Source organism: Ursus americanus, chromosome 3 (assembly GCF_024610735.1).
Source record: "Ursus americanus isolate L20-20 chromosome 3, mUrsAme1.1.p, whole genome shotgun sequence".
NCBI classification, from domain to species: domain Eukaryota; kingdom Metazoa; phylum Chordata; class Mammalia; order Carnivora; family Ursidae; genus Ursus; species Ursus americanus.
The window spans coordinates 19,055,260-19,082,846 of NC_142129.1; the positions used below are offsets into that span (position 1 = coordinate 19,055,260).

General features: G+C 38.3%; 1 protein-coding gene across 1 annotated transcript in view; it reads right to left on the reverse strand.

Annotated features, from left to right (window-relative positions):
• Window positions 1–27,587, reverse strand: part of EXOC4 (exocyst complex component 4) — a 717,712-nt gene that overhangs the window by 327,723 nt on the left and 362,402 nt on the right. The window lies entirely within an intron of this gene.

Sequence of the window (27,587 nt, forward strand, 5' to 3'; positions counted from 1 at the left end):
AAAAGAAAATTGGGAGTAAAAGTCTTTATTACTTCACAGCTCTCAGGACTGGACTGGTGTGTGAAGACTGGGCCACGGGACTGCTCAGTGTCCCTGACTTTATTGGGCTAGATTTAAGAGATGGGAGAGCTGCTGGGTGAACACTCCAGAAGGAAGCTTCAAATGGTCAGGGAAAGGATTTTCAGCATGGTCACAAACATTCACTCCACCCTAAGAATTATTTACCAAGATATGGCTGGAAGTGTGGGCTATTTTACTTGGAGATCAAAACAAAGTTTCATGACTGGATTTCTTAACTATTTGACCTATACAGCAATAAATGTGGAGATGAGAAGGACTAGATTGCATATGGGAGAAACTATAAAGATGGATAGTAATAAACAGCAATATAATAAGAACAGTAATAAAGAGTATTATGACAAAAATATGTAAGGAAAGAGGTCATTTCAATAATTTCAGACTGTACACAGAATATTGCAAATGTCTGCCTGGTAGAGGAGATACCATGGTTTAATTCCAAAAGAACTGGCATCCTTTAGTTTCTCAAGTACTCGGAGTGTAATATAAATGTCAAAACTTTCACCCAGGAACCAATGAACCATCTCCTGACAAAGAAAAATGGGCCTGAACCAGGAGGCTATGTCTTCTGAAATGTTTAAAATGACAGACAAGCTAAATTACATTTGAAGGTTTTATTTTTCTAAGGCAGACAAATGACATTTTTACTAATACTGAACGATAATTTACTTGTTTAAAAAAATATATTGAGGCCATGTTCTTCCAGTTTCAGAGCTTCCCATACCACTTATAACAGAGAACACTAATGACTAATAAAATTGGGCACCATTTCTTTTCTTATCCATCCCAAAGGAGCAGTAATCATCACTATACTCTCATTTCAAATGTAAAGTAAAATCACTAATCCACTGGGACTCCAAGTAGAAAGCTGCAAGGTATTGTTTTATTGCTGTCACTCTTTTCAAGACATATTTTCATCTTGTGGAAGACTTCATTTTAGTTAATTAAAGGTTATGTTGATCAAAGGAAAAATGCATATAGAAATATACACCATATAATGCCTATTCTATATATTGTGTGCCTACACACAGAATTCTATTTTCAGCTGGCTTCCCAAGAAGGCCAGCTCTTTCAGAGTTAATCATGCTAATAAAATTTACTACCTTCTTCTTGGCTTTGGTGAAGATCCCTATAAAATTACACGATGACCTCAGGACATTTCTATTTGCATTATGGGGTGTCTCCATCATGATTCTAACTCTGAGTTCAATGGCATGTATAGTGATGCTAAATAGTTCTACTCTAGACCAACTATGTTAAGAGTGCTTCAAGGCAAATATGTCCTCTAAGCTTACTTTTAAAAATAAGTTTTACATATGTCTGTACATACACACAGTTCCTAGATTCATACACTAGTATGATAAGATTTAATACAAATATTTATGTGAAATAAATACCCTTATCCAATAGGTTTTTTTTTTCTTTAAGTCACATTTTCTGGCAACTGATTAATAACCAGGCAAGCTAAAATAACGCACAACTGCTTGAACTTAATTTAAGGCCAGACTGAAGAATTTAACTAGCCTGGAGGAAAGTTAGTACTTGTATTAACAATCAGGTCATGAGGTGTGGGGAACAAAGGTGTTAAGAGGCACTAGACAGGGACAAATGTCATCACAGAAATTTAGAATTAAAATACATGAAACAGGTAAGGATATTACAGAAAGCCAAACATTCAACTTAGTACCATTAACTTAGTACCAAATATTAACCTTAGTACAATTGTTTGCCTACAGATTTATCAAAACTGTGGTAGCCCTGTCAAGTGTCAGTTTGTGCTAGCTGGTTAGATGGAAACCATACTCTGCTGACTGTACATAGCTGGGCGTACAGAGGAGACCAAGTAACTGCCACTATCACTGAGTACACCTACTCCACATATGGTCTCCGTTGATGGGGTCAGCCCAGAGACCTAGTTTTACAGCATGACTGCATCCTCCCAAGCTGGAGCTGAGGGGACCAAGGGTAGGCGTCTTACCCAATGGCAGCCAGTGAAAGGCTGGCTAGAAGCCAAGATCATATTCTTACTCCTAGAAAGCTAAAAACTAAAATGGGGTAAAGAAAAAAGCAAATGAAGCATCATGGTGTGTAAGTCCAATTTTTAAAAGATCCCAAACTGTGAGAGCATAAAACTGTAAGGAGGGCAAAGCGTGAAAGTTAGCTGGGTCATTTTCTGGAAGATGAGGATTTGTGGGCCAGTTATCATTCACATTGTTTTCTTCTTCTCGGCTTTGTAATGTCTGCTACCATTGCTGTGATTCTCTTGCATTTTTCTTAACTCCCAAGTACATCACATACACGCCATAACACTTCCAATAATCTGAACGAGTCTCTATTTGCAAAGAAACGATCCAACTAAAAGACTGAGCAAAAGTTTTGCCAAGGGATTTGAAAATCAAGTTAAATCTGCAAGTAAGCTGTCATCTCCATAACCCATTCTTCTCCATTTGACCAAACTTCCATCAGAGAGAAGAATAAAAATGGCTGTAATGGCCTCACAACCACCATTCTTAACAATTTAATAATTCGAAACTACTTCATTACCCACTTGTCTTTCTCTGGTCTCTCCTCCCCACCCCATACACCCTTTCAAGGACTTCATTTATGGTTGACAAATCACAGTGATTGCCAGGTGTTTGAGAAATGAAAAAGTCATCTTCATCAAAATGGGGCACGGTATTTGTAATTACAGATAGTCAGAAGAGCAGAAAAATTTTAAGAATATAAAGATTTTTCACTGGTATCATTAATGATATAAAAGTTCAAATTCTACCTTGTTCATTATCAAACAACATATTCCATTCATAAACAATTCCTAGACTTCAGCTATAAGGTTCTATATCTCCTATTTTACTTCCTCCTCTCCACGCACTTCATCAACCCTTCCCTTGCCAAGGTTCAAAATAATCTCCCAGTCAGGTAGAAGTGATTTCATGCCAGACCTGCTTTTATCTTTCTCCTATATGTATAACTATTCACTCAACCCAAGAGGTAAATAGGATTCACTTAATCTCTATCCTCCAAATCTTTTCAGACTACGTATATCTTTACTTCAAGGAGAAGCCATACAGCTTCCTATTCACCCTATTAACTGAATCTTCCTATTTCTGTTCAAAATTGGATTATAAAATACTCAGACACACACGTAAGCACAAAGAATAATGAGTACTCATGCAGCTACTACCCGGTTAAGAAAAACAAAAACGAAAACAAAAACATTGGAGTTAAAGTCTGGAGTGTAGTCCTCTCCAGTCAGATTCTTTTTCCCTATACTGACTTCAATGTTTATCATTTTGAACTAGGGGTCTTTATCTTTTATACATGTATGGACTACTAAAGAATACACAGAGATACATTACAGTTTCTCATATTTTTAAACTTTACATAAATGCCATCATACTATATTGTTCTTCAAACATGAAATTGATTCATGTTGAGGTCCACAGTTCCTGTTCAATTATTTTTTACTGCTGGATAGTCTGGGTAGCTTTTCATTGTTGTAACATATCACAATGTATTTTTCAATCCTTCTCTCGATTAACAGAACATTTCCAGCTTTTAACTATACTTAGCAATGCAGGTTGTACTGCATTGCTAAGTCATCTATCTTTTTTTCTCTCTGTTTGCTCTTAATGTATCAGCTTTGACTCCGGTGTTCTATAGCTGTATTTTGCTGCATTAAGGTATGGGTCTCTTTTATCTCTCCTGCTTGGAATTCGTTATGCTTCTGAGATGCAAGGGTTCATGTCATATTTATCAATTCTGGAAATTTCTCAATTTCTACATCCTCAGATATTGCCTCTTTCACATTCTATTATCTTCTTTTGAAACTTCGTTTATATGTGTGCTGGAACTTCATGTCTTACCTGTTCCATTTAGCTACTGCTGCATTAAAAAAAAAAAAAAATCATTCCAAAACTTAGTAACAACTGCCATTCTGTGGGTAAAGAATTCTTTTTTTTTTTTTTTTTAAGGTTCATTTATTTATTTCAGAGAGGGAGGGAGAGAGAGAAAGAGAGAATAAGCAGCAGGGGAAGAGGGAGAGGGAGAGAGAATCTTAAGCAGACTCCATGGTAAGCATGGAGCCAGCCATGGGTCTTAATCTCATGACCCTGAGGATCATGAGCTGAGCCAAAATCAAGAGTTGGACACTTAACCAACTGTGCCACCCAGGCGTCCCTGTGGGTCAACAATTCTAATAGGGCAGAGCACGGATGGACTGTTTGTTCCATGATGTCTGAGACCTCAAAAGGGAACAATCAAAGTGACTAGGAGTGATCTGAAGAGCTGGGACTGGACTCTCTGTCTTGTTCGGTATTCCTCAAAACACTGTAGCCTCAGGTAACTGGATTCCCTTAATGTCAGCACAGCGTTTCAAGAAAATCATTCCAGCAAAAAAGACAGAAACTGTATAGCCTTGTATGACTTAGCGTCAAAAATTACATAATATTATCTACACCATACTCTTGGTTCAGTCACAAATCCACCCAGTTTCAAGGGCATGGACTCCATCTCAAGACAGGAGGAGCATCAAAGGACTGGCGGTCCTCTGTACAAGTGTCACTGTAGCCTACATATTTTAACTCCTCTTCCACACTTCTTAAATATTTTGCCTTTATGCATTGTCTTTTAATTATTTCTTCAGATTTGTTTAGTAGCTTGTTACTTCTCTTGTGTGTCTAATCTGACATCTAAGCCATGAACTAAATTCTTAAAATTTTCACTAGTAGAAATCTTGATTCTCTGTCAAGACCACCTAGACTTTTTATTTTTGACAGCATCTTATTCTTTGATGTTTTTGATGCAAATTTTATTTTTTAAATGTTTCAAACATACCCATTTTTATATTCTGTAACTAGTAATACCATTTCTAAAATTACTGGGAACTAATTCAACTGTGTTTTGTTTCTGCTTGGCTCCAGCCCATGGTTACATATCCCCTCTGTATTTCTATAATTTCAGGTTGTGAACTCATGTTTTAGGCAATCTTATCCATGGGAAGAATCAAGGCCTAAATTTATGGCATATTCTTCTGGAAAAGAATTGTTGGCTTTGCCAGGACAAATTTCCTTGTCATCTCTCTTTGCTGATAAGTGGATTTTTTTTCTATTCTACTTTTTTACTGAAGTTACAACCCTTCAAAAAGTCTATGCTTCATAAGGTGGTTTTAATTCTAAAATCCCCTCTTGTACAGGCCCAAGGTCCTGCCTCCAGTAGTGATGCAGCTGTTAAAACTCAAACCTCTGAGTTACTGAGACTGACAAATGCCCCCAAGCAGCTGTGGTATCAGTATCAGCTTACTGCTCTGGTTTTTAGTTTTTTCTTTATTTTCATCCCCAGGAGACCTCTTACTAACAAGGTCAGCAATACATTTAAAAGAAGTTTATTACATTACATCCAGTATTTCTAACCGCTTTGTACTGGGAAATTTTCCAGACTTTTTAGCTCTCAACTTTGCCAGAAATCAACATCCCTTCCTTTTATTTTTATGTGGTCATTTCTAATATTTTTTCTTCCCCATTTCCTTTAACCTAGGACCCACACATGTCTCATATCATGCACAATCACTCTACTTCATCATAGCCAATCATTAAGAAGTTGAGGCAATTTGGTATTTTTCAAATTACCAATTCTTAAAGTTGAAAATCAAATATTAATATGGTAATTTTGTACTAACATTCTTTGTTTTTTTAAGTATATCAAGTTCGTAATAGTATAGGTAAACCATTACTTTTTCATCTTTTGCAAAGTTATGAGAGTGCATTAAAGCCCAAAGAATAAAGTTTTCTAGCATTTTAAGTATATTTTAAATGAATTAATTTTAATTCAGTAAATTATGACAGATTAATGCTTTATCTTTCACTTGTAAAACACTGTATCAGAGTTTACATGCAGTCCTGCCAAAGGCAGAAGAATGATATGACATCTAGATGCATCTTTTCTGAGCTAGGAGCAGTCTCATCCAGGGTCGTCCTCTGTGTGCTAAGTAGCATCTGTTAGTTCAAGTTTGTTAGAACGGAGGTGTCTCGGCTAATTAGATAAACCGCACGTGTTATATTGGCAGAATAATACGTCTTTAAAATAGCAAATCTTGATTTCGTGACTTTCTAAAATGATCCAGGACAGCTTGCTAAACACATATAAAGAAACCTGGGAGCACATTGTGACCATTTGCTTAATATGCTGTTTTAATAATAATTATTTAAAAAGGTGGGCCAATTTCTATTTTCTAGATATTTTATTTTATATCCTTATATTCTGGATGTGTAGATGTATAGGTAAATATTCACCAGCTTTTCATACTTTGGTGTTAATATATACTACCTGATTTTTTCCCCATATGACTGATGTATCATAAGAGTGACAGCTCTTTTAACAAAATTGGCAAAATTGCTTTTCTTGATTCAAGAATGCCTAACCTTTCATGAGTGCCCCCAAAACTTGGTAAGAGAGACAGTGTGCTGTGCAGAGACAATAAAGCTGTATTAGAGGCAGGGCTTACAAATGAGGATTCTACTGAAAATTATTCTAACCTTAAACAATATTTAATCATCAGTGAAAGAATAATTATCACCATGTGTTTCTGCTTGATTCAAAAGCTAAAGATATTAGATATAATGGCTCAGATGAGCAAATTATAAACCGCTCATTCTTGTATTGCCGGCCTTTTGACAGTTTAATATATATGTTAGAGCCTGAGCCCTAAGAGATGAGCCAATACTGCATATGAAATCGGCACACTGTGAGTTAAATTAACAAGTCAGAAGTAGAATAAACTGCAAACTGGATACTGATCAATTATGCCCCAAGCAGAGCAATCAAGGAGCCCTATCTTTGAAAGTATGCCTGTTGACCGGAAAGAATGAGAAACAACACTCACAGTGATTTTACTCCTTCTAATGTGTCTGATAACACTAACAAAATGTGTCAGCTGGAATGAGCCATGTAATATCAACAAACAGGGAAGGAGAAGTGAGGCCCCACAAAGAAAGACAGGAGTAAAAGGAGAGGAGAGATGACATTCGAGAGTCACGGTGCTCACAAAATCAAGGTGGGAAGGGCAGTCTTTCAATCAGGTCCTCACCCTAGTCCCCCCTTTCACAGAATGGCAAAGTCTTTGAAAGATCAGGACACCAACTTGTTTAAAGAAAAGCACTGCATGGTGTTTGGCACAGAAGGGAAACCCATACATCTCTTTGCCATGTGTGGACCAGCTCCTTTCCTTCAAAAGCACGCATTGGTGCTTGAGAATATAATGTGCTCTGGGACCCAGCAGGCATAGCTTTTGAGTCCATCTGACCAACAGCCTCAGCCCCTATGAGGTGGTAAAAGGGTCTGATGGTAAACACTACTTAACATCTGGTACGGAACTAGCAGGTAATGAAATTATAATGTGTGCATGAGAAAGGTGGCCTTTGAAATTGCCCAGGCTCTGCTCCTCTTCCATAAAGCCACGTGTGGCTACCTGTGTGTTTCTTTAGTAAATGTTACAATATGAACCTGGTATGCGAATTCTCAGAAATGGGGCAAAATGGTTGGTTTGTGGTTTGTTAAAATGTGGGCTCTACCTCTTTATGTCTCAAGTTCCTCATCTTAAAACAAGAATAATAACCACAACTATCTCATAGGTTATAAGTTTTAATTATAAGGATTAAATCAATTAATATATGTCAAGTGTTGAAAACTGTGCTAGATTTGTAACGTTCCATATTTAACTATTCTAATAGCATGGCTGTTATCATGCTTAACAGACCTACTTGTTTTCCTGACTTCTGTATCATTTATCCAACTTGTAAATTTTTAAATTTCTTCTGACCTTCCATTTCAGCCATTTTGATATAACATTCTTCCTCTACAGTAAGTGAAAAGGTATTTGTTACATGTGCATATATTTCTTTAATTTTTATTTTCTTAAGATTTATTTATTTACTTGTTTGAGAGAGAGAGAGAGAGAGAGAGAACGGGGAGGAGGGGAAGAGAGAGAAAATCATAAGCAGACTCTGTGCTGAGCGTGGAGCCTGACATGGCGCTCGATCTCAGGACCCTGAGATCAAGACCTGGGCCAAAACCAAGAGTTGGATGCTGAACTCACTACACCACCCAGGCGCCCCTACATGAGCATATTTTCAAATGAACACCAAAGAAAGGGCAAGTGTTAAGAGCTGATCTGACAGAAAAAAACCCAGCCCAATGAAAATGTCTAATAGAATACCTCTAAAATGGTAACAAGAGGTATTAAGTCAAAATTTCACATGGTAGCAAAATTTCATTAGATATTAATCAAATTTTTATTTACACAGATTATATAGATTCTCTCCATTAAACATAATTGAATATCGTACACAGCATACCACTGCTTTTGAATAAAGTTATACACCTGTATGATTCTTCCCAAGTACTAAATTCCTTTTTTTTTTTTAATGTTTTATCTTGAAAAAATTGTACACTTAAACCAGAGTTGCAAGGACTGTATGGAGTTCTGTATACCCTTCACCCACTTCCCCTTACTTACATGGGGTCATTAATAAAACTAAGTTACCACTGGTACAATACTGTTAACTCTACTACACACTCTATTCTGATTTCCCCAGCTTTCCCACTAATGTCGTTTTTCTGTTTCAGGGTCTAATCCTTGATGCCACCTTGAATTTAGATGTCATGTCTTCATCTCCTCCAGTCTATGACAATTCCTCAGTCTTTGTCTTTCATCATTTCAAAACTTCTGAAGAGGACTCACCAGTTATTTTGTTCCTTTGATGTTTTCTCAGGATTTAGACTGTGGTTATGGATTTTTGTGAAGAATACCACAGAGGTGACGTGCCTTTCTCATCTTATCACATCAGGGGATACATGATATCAAGAGGTCTTATTACTGGTGATGTAAACTTTGATCACAGGCAAGGTGGTGTCTATCAGGTTTCTCCACTGTAAAGTTATCCTTTTTCCCTTTCCAGAGCTTTTGTCACAATGTCCAGCCCACACTCTAAGGCCAGGGAATTAGGTTCTGCCTCCTGGGAGGAGGAGCACCACGCATCTGTGGACTGATGCTAAAACCTCCATAGTAATTAATAAATATTTTGGGAGAGATATTTTGAGGCTATACAAACATCCCGGTTCTGTAATTTGGATGTTTTCCAAAGCCATTTTTACATATACCATTTCCTTTGACCATCCTAAGAATCCTTTACTTAATGAATAAACTGAAAATGATGGACACGGCTCACTATCATTAAAGCCTAAAGCAGATTCCCAAGTTCATGCTATAATCGTAAACCCATGTGGCATTGCTAATTTTGTTGCTCAACACCAGCTACTGGAAGATTGCAGTGTCCAAACAGCAACGGGGGCATAAATAGGCATGCACACTCATTGGGATCAACTCACCCTACTGAAGACAAAATCTGAATAATAGAAAATAAGGAAGGGGGGTGGGCGAGGAGACAATCAAGTGTTTGATGCTTGAGCTGTGTATGCACATCATTGCCAACCCCTTCTAAATCTAGAGTATAGTTTAATGACCTCAGAATGTCTATTTGGCTCTTTTCCCATAAAATAAATCGACTCTGGACTACCTAATCAGTTCTTCACTGATGTCTGAATCCCAATGGGGACTACAGTTTAGGTTCAAGTCTAAAATACAGTTTGAGATAAATCTATTTTCTAACTGTTGAATCATACTTCATTCTTTGTTAAAAATTTCAGTAGTTATCTTTAGTTAATACCATTTATACCTGAAACTCCGTAACATTTAAATTCTAAAAAAGAAAGCCTAAATGGAATATTTTGTACACTTTCAGAAAATGCTTATAAAGCATTTCCATATATATTTCTTCCTGCAATCCTTTCAAGCACATTATCAGATAAGCAGGAAAAAATGAGCTGTTTCTCTTTTACAGATGAGACTTCTAGGGTTTTAAGTAGTTTACCTATTGATGAGGGTACAGAAGGGAAGCTGAGGACAAAGCAGAAACAAAGCAGACACCCCCCACCCCCACCCCATGGGATGTAGGTGACAATCCTCAGGCACTGCTGGCTGCCCTAAAGCTAAGGAAAGAAAAAGAAATAGTTAACCTATAGAGACCACAATCCTGCAAGACTTGAGTCTCCCTCAGTTTACAAATGTCTTAGCAGTCTACAAGAACAGGTTATCAATAACCTAGCTTCTAGTAGGAAATGTAGATACAATTAAATGTCCTTATAATCTGCAGCCTCCAGGAAGTTCCCAACTATCTTAATGTTAATGCCTTCCTAGAGGGAAAAACAACCTTCACTTGACAATGGCAAGGCCTCTGGTATCCTGTGAGTCGTCTTTAACATATGAAAGTATTTTCTCAACCTCCCTTTTTCCTTACCTCCCGGAACCCCATAGCATATAATCAGGCACCCCTCACAACCCGGGGCAGCAGCTCCTTCTCCCCATGGGTCCTGTCCCTGTGCTTTAATAAACCACCACTTTTGCACCAAAGGCATCTCAAGAATTCTTTCTTGGTCATCAGCTCTGGACTCCACCGCACTGAACCTCACCTATAGCCCGCAACCTCATCACTATGACCAACTATCTAATAACTGTTAGGGTCAGGACTTAGAACTAGATAGAAATACATTATACTATATACCTACATTTGGACTAAGCTGGTGGATATTTACTCTTTTTATTTGTATCTGAATTTGCCTGAGCATACTCGGATGTATCAGGTCATTTCTTTTCAACAAAATGCATTCTTGGATACTACACTGGAACTATTGACACTTTTTCAAATCACATTTTTTTTTCACAGCATAGAACATATGCTTATCTGATGAAAACATTAGAAATACAGAGAAAATTAAAAACTGGAGAGGAAAAAATACCCAGGGATAACTCTGTTTATTATTTGTTATATTACCTCCTAGTAGTATTTGACATAGTTAAGATCACGGTGTGTCTATAATTTCATATCCACTTGAAACATACATACTTCTCTTTACTAGCAAAAGCTTTCCATGCACAAAATTTTAACATACCGCTAATAAAAATAGCAAACAGCTCTAGGATGTTTAATGCCAGTCACTGTTCTAAGTATTTCACACATATGATTTCATTTAGTCTTCATCTCAGGCCTATGGGGTGGGTATTATTATCTCCATTTACAGAGTAAGAAACTGACTTCATGGCCATATTATGGTACACCATCTGAAAATACCATAACTTACTTAGCCTTCCCACTATATCTTGATTTTTGAGGTTGTTTACAATGTATAAAGCTGTAACTGGCATAGGTAATGTTCAGTTCTAACTCTGCATGTGTTTTTAACATAAATGTGTGCTCATTTGGCTGAAACTGTGAATTACGTAATGTAAGAAGTAAACCACCACCATCTTTATTAGCCATTGCTGGAGTGAAATGGTACCAAAGGGTAATAGAAAGCAAGGCTATTTTCAAATGTCTTGAATGGCCTATAACAAGGACTGTTAAGTCTCACGGCCAGGAACCCAGTGAATCACATTTCTGCCTGAAGAATAGTCATTATAGGTGATGTCACCTTCCCTCCATGACCATTACACTTGGTGGTATGGCTTAGGTCAAGGAAATGGTGACGGGGCAGGCAAAGCAAAAGCACTCAGTAAGGTCAGTCAATACACAGTCAGCTGGATCAGAAAAATCGCCTGGGTTAACCATTTTGGTCTGGCAGACCACATTGCCTTTCAGTTTTATTTATTTATTTATTCACTTATTTTTTTTAAAAAAGATTTTATTTATTTATTTGACAGAGAGAGAGACAGCCAGCAAGAGAGGGAACACAAGCAAGGGCAGTGGGAGAGGAAGAAGCAGGCTCCCAGCAGAGAAGCCCGATGTGGGGCTTGATCCCAGGACTCTGGGATCACGCGCTGGGCCGAAGGCAGAGGCTTAACGACTGAGCCACCCAGGTGCCCCTGCCTTTCAGTTTTAAAACCAAATAAGAACACTCCAGAAGTCCTTCTGAAATGTTTCTCTATGCTGCAGTGGGAAGACTGAGGTCCAAAAAACGAACAAAACTGAAAGGGAGCTGAGGCCCAGGGACTGGGGAAACTGGCTTCCCTACTGACAGTTTGGAATTGTTTGTAGGAATAAGTAGGTGTCCTGTTTTGTTATAAATAGGGACTTTTCTCACTACAGATACAGAGAGAACACTTCTTTTTTAACTTAAAAAACAATTCCCCTTTGAAGCAAGCCTCCATCATTCAAAATGATATCAGGCGCCAGAATGCCCTTTACCTGCTTTATTTACATGAGAAACACGACAGAAAGAGCCTTTATGCTCTCTACCATCTAATTTCTCTAAGCTATGGCCATTGATTCTTTGTAAGTTTATTTATTCAAAACAACAGCACAAACAATTCTTTTTTCTTGGGTCAGCAGCTTACTGAATTAACATCAATCATCAAAGGAGATGGGGCTGAAAGGAAGATGGAAGCCCATTTTCTCAGAGATTGATTTTTTTTTAAGCCAAAACACACAGGCATAAGCAGGAGGCTATTTACCATTGAAAAGGTTCAACTTGAAAGTCACAGCCAAAAACTGGGTGCTCACAGCACACATCAGTTCCCTTGAAATCTTAAGGAAGTTTCTTTCCCCCCAATCACTTAAATTTCTTTTTTGATGGCCTGGAGAATTTGATTACTTCGCTATATAAAGCCCACCTGAATAGCTTAAAACAAGAGGGGGGCGGGTTCCAAAGGAGAGAGAAGTAGATCAATGTTGGTGTTTATTATAATGATTTTCTAATGGCCTTCTCTACTCCCTTTACTTACTTTGATGTATTTAAAGTGGGAAAAGTTCATCAAAGACCTCTGTGATTAGAGTCTTAAATGTATTTAAACAACTACTTTTGGCATGTTTGAAAGGTGATTTGCTTCATAGGTCCCAGCAAAATTATTCTTTGAAAACCTTGATCTGCTTCTTGCTCGGAATTCTGCTCAATTATTTTTCCTTGCAAGGTGGGGGTGGAGGGTTCTTGCCTGAAAATGAAGTCAGAGGGGTCAGTATTCCTGAGACTGCTCTAAGAACTGCAAAAAGTAATTGGTTTATATCCATTTTACATCCTGTCGTGTCAGGGGAATGTGTTTCCTTCCTATGGCTTTTCTGGAGATTTATGTAAGGTGAGGAATGCATTAGACCCAGCATACATAAACTACTAGACTCCTAGTTCAGTAGAATGTGCCATAGTGTTTATTTCAGATATTTTTAAACGTTTGCCATGTTGTTAAATCAACTTCTGGAGAAAATGTGAGATTTTCAGTCTAGAGTACAAGTAAATGGAGGAAGACCAAAAAGAAAGAAAAAAGAAAAAAGTCCCATAAGCCTGAGTCGCCTGGCAGGACGACCCGTGTTATCACTGTTTTTTCTCACATTGAGACAAAATTTACTTCAGTTAAGACTCTGATATCAAAGCTATCAATCACCCTCTTGTCTGAGAAGGAAGCAGGAACATCCCCTCGTTCCCCAGATGTAAAACAAAGATTTTTAGCCTCTAATTCACAGGGATTGTTGAGGAGTAAAGGTGGTTTCTTAGGAGGAAGAGATAAATTCATTAAATAAAATCAATAAAAACCACGAAGGACTTTCACCACTTTTTTTTTAAAAAAACAAAACACCCACTACTTAACAATGAGATACTGTGATCTGTTAACTATTCTAAACTTTCATTTCTATTTTCTTCCATACTTAGATCACATGCAAATGAGCGAACTAATGCTGTCCTGCATATATTATCACCTCTGGCCATTTCTGAGTCATCTTTTAGCTCCAACATTCTACCGAATGTTGCGCACTGAGAAAATATAAAATCTAGGAGAAAAAAAAGACCTACCCCCAAATAATGACTGGCAATGTCAACCAATTATAAAGCACAACAGTTCCTATAATGTCTCTACCATTCCATGGGGAGAAGATGGGATTCAAGCAAAGCTAAAACAAAACTAAACTCCCCAGGGCCAGCCCTTGGATACGCGACAGCGGCTTCAACAGGGGCTCCTAACACATCAGGTGCAAGGTTCTGCTCTGAGTGGCTCTGGGGTGGAGATCCCCAGTGAGAACACATCTCAGAGCCCTCAGAGCGTGGACACAGGGATAACTGATCACCATCCCTTATGAGAAGGTGTAATTAAAGACAACATTATTAATAAAAAATGTTTTGAGAGAAGGTAAGAAAAGGAATGAATTGGGAACAAAGGTGGCAAAAGGTAAAAAAAAAAATAAGTCTTTGTAAAATTCTGAAAATAAAATTTCCTCAGATTTTTGAAATGGTGCATTTGTGTTGATTTCTCTCGAAATGAACAATTTATGGAAGAGAAGCATCAGACTTATGGAATAACAGGTTGAAAATATGTCCTGCTTTTCCAACTTTGGGAATGTTGACAAAAAACACTCCAAGGCAAGGGCCTAACTGATTAGTTTGTGATGAGCCTGAACTAAAGAGAAGTGCTGAGATCAGTTGAACAAAGAAAGAATAACAAGAGAAATACAAAAATAAAACACCTGAAAGAAGTAACGGAGATCAACCAGGCAGGAAGAAAGAGGGTAGGAGCCATCAAGAGCTGGTGTGGTGACACAAAGTGGAAATTTAAAAGGGGAAAAAAAACAAAAGGAGAAGGACACCAGGTGTGTGATTAAATTTATGACCTCCAAAAAAAATTAAATAGTTTCAAAATAAACATAACCTTGAGAAATCAGTTACTTTAATAAAGGGGTCAGCATGAGGGAAACAGTTGGGAGTAAATTGCATTAAATTATTTCCCTTTGAGTGAACACACAGTGTAATAAGCTGTGAAGAGCGTAATTCTGTACTTACATTGTGTTTTGCAAGCAAAGTGGGAAATTGAGAATTACTGAACCTGCTGAAGTTCTTATCTAAATGAATGTTTCAATTAGTTAACTAAGATTTCCCTGTTTTAGAACTGGAATTAGTTTATGGAATAAAGCACTCCATCTATGGTGCTGCAAAAAGGCGCTGCAAATTTGTTATACATGAGATTAAATCTAACCGAAGAAAATTTTGTATTTGTAACACACGGCAACATTATTTAGATAAGAAAAAAAATATATGTATATATGCGCCCACGCACACATATATACATACATATATATACATTTACATACACACACATATAAAAATTTTACTAAAATATATTTCCATATCATAAAGTTCACCCTTTTTAAAATGTTATTCTGAATCTGGAGAAAATAGAGCCTTATTAAAAACGGTCAATGAAAGTTTAAGAGTACAATTACAGAAACGCATTTTAATCCAGTATACTGTTAAACACATTACTGGACCTGAAATAAACATTCTGATCAACTAAGGGATACAGGCTTTGTAAAACACACCTATGGACCAATGAAGGAAACTTAAACTGTATAAAATCTTTTGTGAACACTAACAACAACAACAAACCAGAGCATTCTATTCCGATGAAGGGTTTAAGAGGGACTGCTTTTTTGCGTTGCTCAAAACCCAAGGAACGGAGTTTTCATTTACCTTTTTAATTGTCAAGGTGTTGAATACAGTTCTTTGCACATAGTGAGCATTTTAAAAATATTTGCTAAATTAAAGAATGAAGGAGACTGGAATGTAGAAGGAAAGCAAACGCCAAAGTAAAACAATAACAACAACAACAAACAAACAAAAAAACTCAGAAAAGCAAACTCTAAAATACAAACTTACAATTCCAAATTGAAGCTTTGGAATTTTATTATGGTTCACTCAAATGATGTTCTTTTTTTCTTTTTTTAATGCACGTAGTACATTTGACACATGAGAAATTCTGCCACACATCCCTTGTGGGGAGATCAGTATGGCCGTGACAAAGATGGAAGTGTCTAAAGATGAAATCATGGATCAAATCAAGCACAGTAAGTCACCTGGATAGGGCCGTTTGACCCATGGATTTGGTAGAAGGTTTGTGCAATCGTAAAATCGAGGGGATTTGTCATTAGCTCCTAGAAACAGCAACATGTCTTAACCATAACAAAGATGTCAACAAGAATATTTTAATTCTTTTTTCTAGAACTTAAAAATGTGAGACAAGAAAAACACTAAGAGTTACCAAACCAGTTAGTTTTATTTCATGCACAGGAAATAGGGAGGTCAAACAAAACAGAATAATATTCTACAGAGATCACATAGATATTATCAGTATAAACAAGTATGTCAGAATAAAGGAGGCGAGAACGTGGAGCCCTGGAGATTCATCACTTTGTTCTCATTTTTTCTCCCCCCCCCTTTCTCCCTCTCTCTCGATTACACACACACACACACACACACACACACACACACTTACTGTATTTGTGTATCCCCAAAATGATAGTTGTATATGACTTTTTGAAAAGCACTCTGTAATATATACAATAAGTACCTCCTACTGGAAATAAAAGGTCTTTTCATGAATGAAAATTATCAGGAAAATAGCTCCAGAGTATACATACTTGGCTCTTACACAGACATACAGCATCCTATTAATTAGTACATTGACTTGGTGAAAGAGAGAAAAGACTGCCTTGGAAGAAAAAAGGAGAGGGTGGTGGTTAATAAAATGCCTTACGGGGAATTCATGAATCTCAGAAAGTACAGCACTCTCCTCCCCACTTTATCTACTCAGAACCCATCTGGAATAATGTACTCACTCCTGGTCCCGACACACGAAAGGCGCAATACTCTACTAGAAAAGAACCAAAGGCAGGCAATCAAACCACCAGGAAAAAAACAACTGTTGAAGAACTAAGGTCACTTAGTCTGCACATAAGGCAAATGTGACTAATTTATTTAATGGCTGTCATAAAGGGATTAGTTCTACTCTATGGTGCTTTCCAAAATAGTGTTTTACTCATTTAAAAAATAAAACTTGAACACATTCTCCATGTAACATGCTGTGCTAGATGAGCCGGAATATACAAAGGCAATCAGACAAAAATCCTGTTCTCATAGAGTATACAGTCTAGAAAGGAAATTAAGGCATCGCGTTAGAGTATGCTTGCCATCTAGCATCTGTAACAGTGCATGGTATAGAATGGGCACTCCGTAAATTCTTGTCTCGAATGAGTGAATGATGCAACTCTCACCCCGCTGATCCTGCAACTCCCTGCCTGACTGAGCTGTATCAGCTGATGTGGCTGCCTCATGTTCTTCACCAAAGCTGCAGGCTCATAGGCAACCTTCCCAAAGAGAGATGAGCCATTCTTTTTCTTCTTATTTTTTTTTTAAATTTATTTATTTATGAGAGAGAGAAAGAGCACACAAACGGGAGGGGCAGGGCAAGGGAGAGGGAATCTCAAGCAGACTCCACACTGAGCAGGGAACCTGATGAGGGGCTCGATCTCACTACCCTGGGATCAAGACCTGAGCCAAAACCAAGAGTCAGACGCTTAACCAACTACAGCACCCAGGTACCCCGAGATGAGCCACTCTTTAGTCATGATACAAGTACAGATAATACATAAGGCAGAAATGATCACCTGCCAGAGAAGAGACCCCAAAAGTGCCATGTGAATTTATAAGTTGAAGAAATTAAAAGTAAAAATTATAAGAAGGCAGATTTTATCTCAATCTAATAATTGAAGATGCCCAACCAAGAAACAAGTACTGAACTCCCTGCTCCCCAAATCAAAATTGTGCCTTCTGAAGCCTCTCATCAGAGGGTTACTTTACACTGTTCCCCACTCGATTATCTGGAAATACAGTCTGGGGCTATTCATTTTACAGGGCCATCAGGAATACAGTCTGCTCTAAATCATGGAGTCTGCAAAGTCAAATGATTTGTCTACACCAGAAAGAGATAACTAATAAATCAGCCTGCAAAATCTTTCAAAGCCAACTCTTACCTGATCAAGAACCACAGCTTTACACACAGCCTATAGAGTATTTCTATAACATACTCCCTGGTTTATATGAATAACCTGGGGTTTTCTAAGGTGATATCACACATTCTTAAATAGAACTATGAAGACAAAAAGTCTTCAGAGATTGGTCACTATTACATACATATATATACTGGTCTAGTTGCTACTAAAGGAATTTTATTTAGAGAACCACTGGGTTGTATAAACAGATCAATGTGCATTCTCCTATCATATGATAAACAATAAAATTATGACTTTAGCAAATGCCTTTGAGAGAAATGAGAAAACCCTTTGATACCTATTTTTAAAAAATGTTAAGTTTATAGCTGATGCCTCCATTTGGTGACGAAACTGCTTATCATTTGCTGATAACAAAACACAATCACCAAATCATCTGTCTATGACTCTATTACCAGAAAGGTAAACCTCAGCATATCCTTCCACCAAGTATTTATTTCTACATAAATAAGCAATAAAATTTAATAATCTCAACTTTAAAGACTGAAAAATAAAAATGCAATATAAAAGAAACACTAAGCACTTTGTGCTTATGGAGGTATTTATACCTCTACTTTGCAATACCTAACTTCATTGAGCACTCTTCCTTTAAAGATGTTCTGAGTGATTTAATTTCAAAGAAAAGCCCTAGCAATGTATCATGTGGCAACTACGCATGGCCAGGGAGACTCAAAATGGAGGCACACTGGAGCTGGTAGTAAATGTCTCAAGCTAACAGTACAATGAAAGCCTTGACTGTGTAAGCATTTTCATGAACTTATAATTTAAAGCAGAACTATCACACTGGCAGCCTATGAACCAAAGCCAGAGTGCTAACATATGTGATAGGAGACCATGCTATCTAATTTTTAAAAGTTAGATGACAATTGAATGCATGAGGATTTTATACAATAATCAAAGTCATCTGACTTTTTGCTTGTTTTTCAAATTTAGACCATCTGGCACCACTGGGATTATCTTCTCAATGATAGTGATTAGCTGGACCTGACATAGGCTAGCCCCTCCAGTTTGGCTACGTCTCCATTTATGCCAAAGTCACTCATTTACGTTATCAGTCAAGCTCCTACAGGCACGTAAGTTTGTGACCTTTTATTTCAAGGAACAAATGTCTAATGAAGGGAAATAAAAGCAAAGATAATACAAAGATAATCAGAACAATCTCAATATAATCAGGTACACATTTATATACACAGAGTTTTGAACATTCAGGAATGTTAACTCTTTCTGGATTTCAACCATGAAACAGAATGGCCCTATTGACCAATGCCCACAGTGAGATATTTCATTTGTTCACTTCATTGTGGATATTTCACTTATGGATAGCTGACAGTTAGGGTCATCTTGAAAAGCTCCAAAATGATAAACTGACAATGAAGGAACTGTGAAACAGTGTCCTCCTCTGCCCACCTACCACTGCCCCCACCCCGCCCCCCGCCGAAAATCCAAGGATTTTCCAAGGAATACTAACCTAACATGTATTTATCACAAGAAATCATGTGTTGTATAGTTTTAAGAACACTTCCTTACTCCGAATTGCTAATTTGGAGTTGATATAATCTTCCAAAATGTTGCTAATATGACTGAGTCTTTTCCTTCCCCCAGCCTCATTACATTCAGATGTTGGTCCTAAGCATAATGTTAAGCATTGTAATTCTGCCTCTATTAGATTCAGGTATATAAATGGCATCCCAGTGAGCGTGGTGAATTTTGATCATTATTTCTCCACTCAAGTTGTGTTCATCTTCCCGCTGAGAGGATGATCACGGAGTTTTACCACAAGCCCAAGGGACCCATTATTTATTATATTACAATTTATGGTGTGGAGTAAATAAATAGCATTAAAGTGCTAAATTCATTCACAGAGATGAACTGTACTCATAAACTGGAGAAATTCTTTAAATCAAGCCTATGCTGCTAATAGGCTCTTCATAAAAATGCAGAAAACATCCATTGTAATATGGCAGCAATAAAAGGAGGCAGCTGGGTTAACACACAGAAATATTAGAAGGCAAACATTCTAGGCAAGGCACACAAATGGTGTATAACCAAATCATGAGGTTAAACACACAACCTCACTTACTAATCTGTCATTTCCATGTAAGTGGACTGTAAAAATTCACACCTTAAAAATAATATAATTATCATAATAGCAGAGTTCAAAATAAACTAAGTGTATCAATGTGTGAAGAATTCAGCAGCCCCAATCCCTCTCAAGATGTGCCTTAATTAACCATGCATTTTGTCTTAATCAGTGTGTCTTCTGTTAAAAGGCCATTTGGTAGGGAATGTGTGTGCATTTGTCTTTCGTATTATATATAATCCACTCCCATTTCCATCTCTGATTTCTAGGGTCTCCCACAATTGCTTTTGGTATGGCTTTTGACTATAAAAGATTTTCTAGCCACCAATCCAAAGGGATTTTCTTTCCCCATCCTTCATATGACTTTTAATCATTTAAGGCAACCTACAATTCTGCATTTTTTTCCTTGGCAGATTTAAACCCAGCAGTGCTTGAGAGTGACACATTCCTTGCCGCCCTTGGACTTCACTACAGAGAGTCGCCACCGTGGGTCTCAAGCGTCAGGCCCCATACTACCCTAGCATCTGTTCCTCCTTACCAAGTGCTGTGCCAACACCACCCTTGTGACTGAGTATTTTTAACAATAGCAATGATAATGAATTTTCTGTGTCAATCACAACATTCACTGAGTGTTTTAAGGTGGCACAATACAGAAATAAAGAACCAGGAAAATGAGTATTAACAAAGTATCATGGTAATTATTTAAAACCATACTTAAGAGGATAACCATAGAAACTATAATCAACATATAAAAGGGGGCAAGGAGAAAGGCATGGCTGTGATGTCTTTGTTTTTGAGATTCCTCTCTTAACTAATCAGAGATAATCAGAAGCAGTGTATCAAATACAGAATGGAAGCTAAGGCAGAGCCAGGTGCACAGAACGAAGTCAGAAGTCTGGGGGCAAGGGAGAATTTCCAAATGAAAGCATCTGAGGGAACAGCAAGACAAGACAACAATGTGTGGGGTTAGACCAAGTAACAATCCAAGTCAGGGCACACATAGGAACAATGAATGGAACTTTTCAAAATGGGAATAAATGAAGAACAAGGAAAAAAAATACACAAGAGAAGAGGAAGAAGAGACAAAGATGACAGTCAACACAGAGTCCAGAAGAGCTAACAGGGAATCTGGGAAGAGAAAAAAAAAATTAAATCTAGGTATCACCGTAACCAACTTCACGAGCCACACCAGTGTTTCAGGGATTTGCAGTAAAATTATTTGCTTCTTCCCAGCATCCCCCGTAACTTCATTTGATTCTAAAGGCTGTGCCAACAGGCCAAGTGTACAAACAGCTTCTAACTTCCCTCCCAGGGATTCCCTTTAAAAGGGATTCCTTTATGGGGAATCAACACGTAAAAGGCAGAGTAAGGAAGAGGGAGTCTAGGGCCAGGCAGATAATCGGTTCTGTTTCCATACCAGCCTCTCCAAAATCATGTCCTGTGAGGACTAGTGAGGGGGAAGTGGCGGTAGGTCCTGGTGGGTAAGGTGTAATAAGCACAGTTTGGGATTTCCAGAAGGTACGTGTAAAATTTCAGAGCGCTGACTTTACATAAGGGAGCATATTTCCTGAAAATGCGTTTGTAAAAGCTGATTAAGTGATCTATTCATTTGTTCAACGTTCTTCATTTTGCAAATACATACATAGCAACAACTATTTGCTAGGCTGGAGGATAGCAGTCCTCAGAGAGGTACGTCCTCAGGTGATTCACTATATAATGAGGGTGATGGATAGCCTAGCAACATCTGACAGAGCTGTTCCCTCTTCTTAAAACACCTCCTTCCCTTGGTTTCCTAAAAACCACCTTCTCTTGGTCTTTTGCTTCCTGTCTGTTCCTTCCTGAACACGTCAAGAGCTCTGTCTTCCTAACTTGCACAATGGAGGTCCCGGGCCTCAGAGGTCTTTTCTTTACCTGTGTTCCCTCCCAAGTGGATTTTATCCTGTCTCAGTGCCTTTCACAGCACTGGAATGTTGGTGACTTTCAAATTATATCTGTGGTCTTCCATGCTGAACAGTACAGTAGCTCTAACCACATGCAACTCTCCCATTTTTAATGTAAATTCATTAAAATTAAGAAAAACAAGAAACCAGTCCCTCAGTTGCACTGCAGCCACATCTTAAGTGCTTAACTGCCACATGGCTAGATGGCTGTCATATAGGACAATGAAGTTATGAAACATGGAAAAAGTTCTGACAATGCTGGTTTAGTTCTCACTTCCAAACTGTAGAGTCTTGTATCCAACTACTTACTCAACAGATAAACTTGGCTAATCTAACAGACTTCTCAAATTTCCACAACTAGCTCTTCCTGCAGTCTTCACCCTCTTTGGAAATCCTATCTTCATTCTTCTTGTTGCTTAGGGCAAAAACCTTTGAGATCTGCTTGACTCCTCTCTTTGTCACACTCCTATTCAAACATTGGCCAGTCCTCTAGTACATTCAGAGTGTGACCACCCCCCCCCCCATCTCTGCTGCTGCCAACCTAGCTCAGGTCATCATTTCTAACCTAAATTATTGCATTGGCTTTCTACTCTCTGCTACTACTTTTGAACCCCTATGGTATAGTCTTCATATGGCAGCCAAAACAATCCTTAAAAGAGTTAAATCAGGTTACGACATTCCTCTTTTCAAAACTCTCCAATAGTTTCCCCGACCTCACCCAGAGTAAAACCCCAAATGGTTACCACCATCTAAAAGGCCTCGGGGGGCGGGGGGGAGGATGGGTTATATAGGTGATGGGGATTAAGAAGCGCGCTTGTTGGGATGAACACTGGGGGTTGTACTGAAGTGCTGAATCACTATATCGTACACCTGAACTAATACTACATTGTAGGTTAACTGGAAATGAAATAAAAACATAAAAACTCTTTCCTCTGCCTGGAATGCTTCTCTCCTAGGTATCTCATGGTTTGCTCCCTAATTTCATTCAAGATTCCCCAGCTTCGCCGTGGTCTTCCCTCCCCCCACTTCACGATGGCTCCCCCAGCGCTGGTGCAAGAGTCCGGCCCCACACTCAGGCAGCCTCATCACCCACACACCTGAGCTGGGATGCCAGACGACTCCTCTTCCTTACCCACCGCTAGAAACATCCTTGTCCATCTCCTGGCACCACTGCAGGCTCTGCAAGCACCAAAGACAACTTGTTCTGCCCCTCATCGCTCCCCTCCAGACGTGGCCTCGAGGAAGGGAGCATGTGTGTTGATGCACTGGTAGTGCCAGCGCAGAAGAGAAAGGTGAATGCCATCTTATCAAAAGAAAGGGGGTGCACCCAACACGCCTCAGTAACAAGGAAGGGAAAGAAGGCTGAGTAGGGTACAAAGAGAGAGGCAAAAAGGGGAGAGCAATCCTGTTGTGCCTACAAGAGGGATCCCGTGTACTCCCCGCCACACGCAGACCGTCATCACCAGAACTGCCGTCCCACCCAGGCCACATCTCGCTCCTCACACCAGTGGCCCCTGGAAACTCTGCCCCTCACCACCTACCTCTCTCAAGTAAGAACCTCTGCCCTGGTCTTTGGTAACCACAAGTAGGGCATGATGAGGGTAATGTCCTTATTCTCTAAAATAAGAAGGTTGGACTGGATGATCTCTAAGGTCCCTTTTATTTACCAAGTTCCAATATGGCAGATGAGCTTCTGACCCTGCCACCAGGTTTCAGCTGGAAGAGAAGCCAACTCTAAATCCATTTCCAGACACATGCTAAGTCTTAGTTACATTTGAGAAAGCTACAGTAAGACACTAGAGATATATTGTGGATAACACTGTTTTGCAGAGGTTTGCACCAAATAAGATTATTTCTGTGAGAAAATGCATTCTGAGTTCCAAACAACTAACTAATAAATGAACCAGACACATGAACTATAATCTATTCACAAGTATGAAACGATACTATTATGATGCTACTGGGTACCCTGTTATAGAAAAGCTTCAGAAAACAGGCAGTTTATCAAATGACCATGAACATGACCTAAAGATGCCCACAGACTATTATACAATGTAGGTATACATTTTTATTCGACTTCCATGCATTTCTGGAACACATTTATGAGAAAAGCAAGGCTGTCTTATAACTTATTTTCTATTCATACATTTAATGGTTTTTTATTCCCCTGCCTAGATTTATTGTACTTCTTTTGACATTAAAAACAACAACAACATTTAGGATATAACCTATGCAGGGCTTCTGTAGTGCATCAGATTTTAACAGTGAGTCACTATGTTCATTTGTGGAGCACAGAGTAGGGAAGCTCCCCAGTGCCTAAGACACACATGGTTATTTAGGTAAAACACCCTAAACATTATGATGGAAGACAGCAGGTGAGCAAGCCACAAAGTAAAAAAGGAACAGACATTTTGCGGGAAAAGGGCAAAAAACATTTGATTGTAAAGGCTATTTCTAGTTTATTTGATTATAAAGACTATTTATGTAGTTATTTGTACCAAATACACTGGTTCTTAGAAGTTCCAAGTATTTGAAGTGGAAAACTTCTGATCACGTATCATCTGAGATGGAGTCTGGTGTCATAGAAGAGTCGGGAGACATGGATTGTTTTAGGCTCTGCTTCTATTTCTATCATCCTAGGTAAGTCACAAAGCTTTTCTATGCTAGCTTCAAAGTCCTCTCAAGCTGAATGTAGGGGCTGGACTAGGAGATTGCGCATCTTTTCATAGTCTCATGAATACAAATCTATAGGTTGAGCCTAAGTGTGAGCGGTGGGGAAGCAGTCTGTTTCTCTCTCATAGGCTGCTACTCGGCTGGGAGGAAAACCAGCTTCAGGAAATGATGAGATGGAATCCTTAATGGATGTCTGGCAAAGCTGGGCTGTCTGCCCACGATCACTCCCAGTGCTGTCCGGCAAGCGGATGGGGACAAATGGCCATGCCATCAGTTCTCTTCAGTGTGTTCTAAAGAACACTAACTCCAAAATCCACTCCTTGAACAACATGTTTATTATTCAGATAACCTTAAAAAATGTTACACACACTATGTGCCTCTGGAAAGTCACAGGGAGCCTTGTGTATTAAAGGCTCTGAAAAGTTCTGCGATAACGAGTTGCTTATCTTACTATCAGGCAAACAAAAAGTATATTACAGTTTTCATGGTACTAAAAAGAATTTACTAAAACAGAGTTTCTTGGGAACAAGGAAGCGTGTCTTAATTCACCTTTCTGGCCCCGGCCCTGAGCACAGTATCTGATGCATAACTGTGTTCACATTTTTTGAAAAACTGAGTGACTGAACCTGGAAAAACCCAGAATCTGGAAGTATGGCTGATGTTCTTCTTAGGTCTTATATAGCTAAAGTGAACAGTAAAATGTATCAGCAAAGTGCAAATGTAAAAGTAAAGTGTGCAACAACAAAACAATAGCTTTTCAAGGGGACAAAAGAGTAAATTCAAGCCAGTATGTTCCATGGAATACTCTCCTCGAGCAGGAGGAGGAAAACTAGAAACAAAATATACTGCACGGGGCTTATGAAAGTATTATGTTCCACAGGAGCTCAATCAACATTAGCTGATGTTTCCCAGCAGTGCCCATAACTTATTTATCTACCCACTCATGTTCTCAATGCCTCAATTTCCCTGTCTATAAAACAAACAAATATTTACTGTAAAATGAAACAGCAATCCATACTCTCGGAGGAGCTGGGAGGTTTACTTTATGTTACAGGAGCATTTGGAAAAAGGCAGATGATGGATGGAGTGTCAATCATCATCACCATCATCACAACTGCTATTGCGGTGAACAGGTTAGAAAGGCAGCATGCCAACTCTCCCGGCTTCTGTGTCTGCTGTCATGGGAGATGTGTCCTTTTTATACAACCACACACGGCTCGGTTTCTTAGCGTATGGCGGAAAAGATGAGAATTGATTGCTAAGGCAATAAAAGTGAATGTAGCTAAGTTCCAGTGATTCACATTAATAAAGAGTTCCTTTTTAAATCTGTGACAAATATTTCTGCCCACAAAGTATTAAGAAATTAAATTATTTACTAGGGAGAGCCAAGATAGAACAGAACGGTTAAAAAGAAAACAAAACAAGGTACAGGTCGGGGCTTTGAACACAGAGTTGGGAGAGAGAAAAAATGTTTGATTAGAATCTTGACTGTATACCACAGGTTCCTAATCCATCAGTTTGTAAATTACTTGAGAACAGGGACGGCGGCAATCACTCTTACATCCCTAGTGACCGGCATAGTGTCTGGGATACATTAGGCACTAAGGAGAGGTTGAAGGAATGAGAATGCATGAATACTGGAGCCTTAGTGTTTCATCAAGTAATAATGAAAACATAACCAGATACACAAAGGCTGACACTAATGATTCAGTTGTTTGTAAAATGCTTTCAAGGAAAATTTAAAATGTTTCTACCCTCATTAGCATAAGCTTTAAAAGTCGGAGAAGATGGGGAAAAAAAAAACCCAGCATCTGTATACCCTATATAACGTCCACCAGCTTACTGTATGACATGGCTATCAATCTGTATATCAGTCACCCCAATCCATTCTGGAGAAAAATCATTGCTTCCAACATAACACACTAAAACAAATTTATAAATGTTAATAAAATTTTTAAAAGGTCAGGTCACTACTTCCTGTAACATATGTCAGGGGGAACCTAAAACATCTCAGTATCAGGTCATTGGCAGGACAGCTATGACATTAAAAAATGGAGAAAATGGAATTTTTTCTCTTTTAAAATTAGTTAACCAACACATCCGTTTGTTTCCCCCTTGGCTGCCCGGTATGCAGCAAATACTGTAACAGGGGAAATTTATTGAAACATACCATTAAATCAATATGGCAGAGCACTCTACTTTATAAGGGGCTGTAAAAGTCATGCATGTGGGAAAGCTGAAGGAAACAAACTGACACTGAAAATAAGAACAAAAATGTTTTTAAGAAGTAAATGGATTCCTCGAATTTACAAATTTAATAGATCAGGCAGCAAAACCAGGGTCTTGAAATGTGCCTTATAATCCTTCCTTCCTAGGCTAAAATTAGAGGATAGCCTTCTTATTCAAGAATTTAGCATGAAAATGACAAACAAAAGTGAGGGTTCTGGCTGAATTATCAGAAATTACTTGGAAGAAGGTAATAAAACTGGATTTATAGAAAAGAGTCATACCAGGATTTTATTTAGTAACAAATGGAGATGCTATTTTTTTTGTACATCATCCATGGAGATTCAGGGGGCAGGGAAATATGTTGTCAAATAATTCTGCTGGAGAATAAAGTGTGTTCTGAATATCTGAGAAGCAAACAGTGAAAATACAGTCTGTGTAGGTCATACTGACATTGTGAATATATTAAAAATTATATATCTTTATATATATGAAATAAATACATAAAAGATATATTTACTGTAAAACCTGGGGTTTCTAAGAGTTGACCATAAATACATACATAACCCAATTATCTAAATTTATAGAATATACTAGAAAGATGGCTTTTGGAAGTCTTAGAACACTTCAGTTCTACAACTGAAAGGAGTCTTAGAGATCAACTAGTCTAATCTCCACAATGGCATCATTAACTTAAATGTTTACAGTATTTATAAA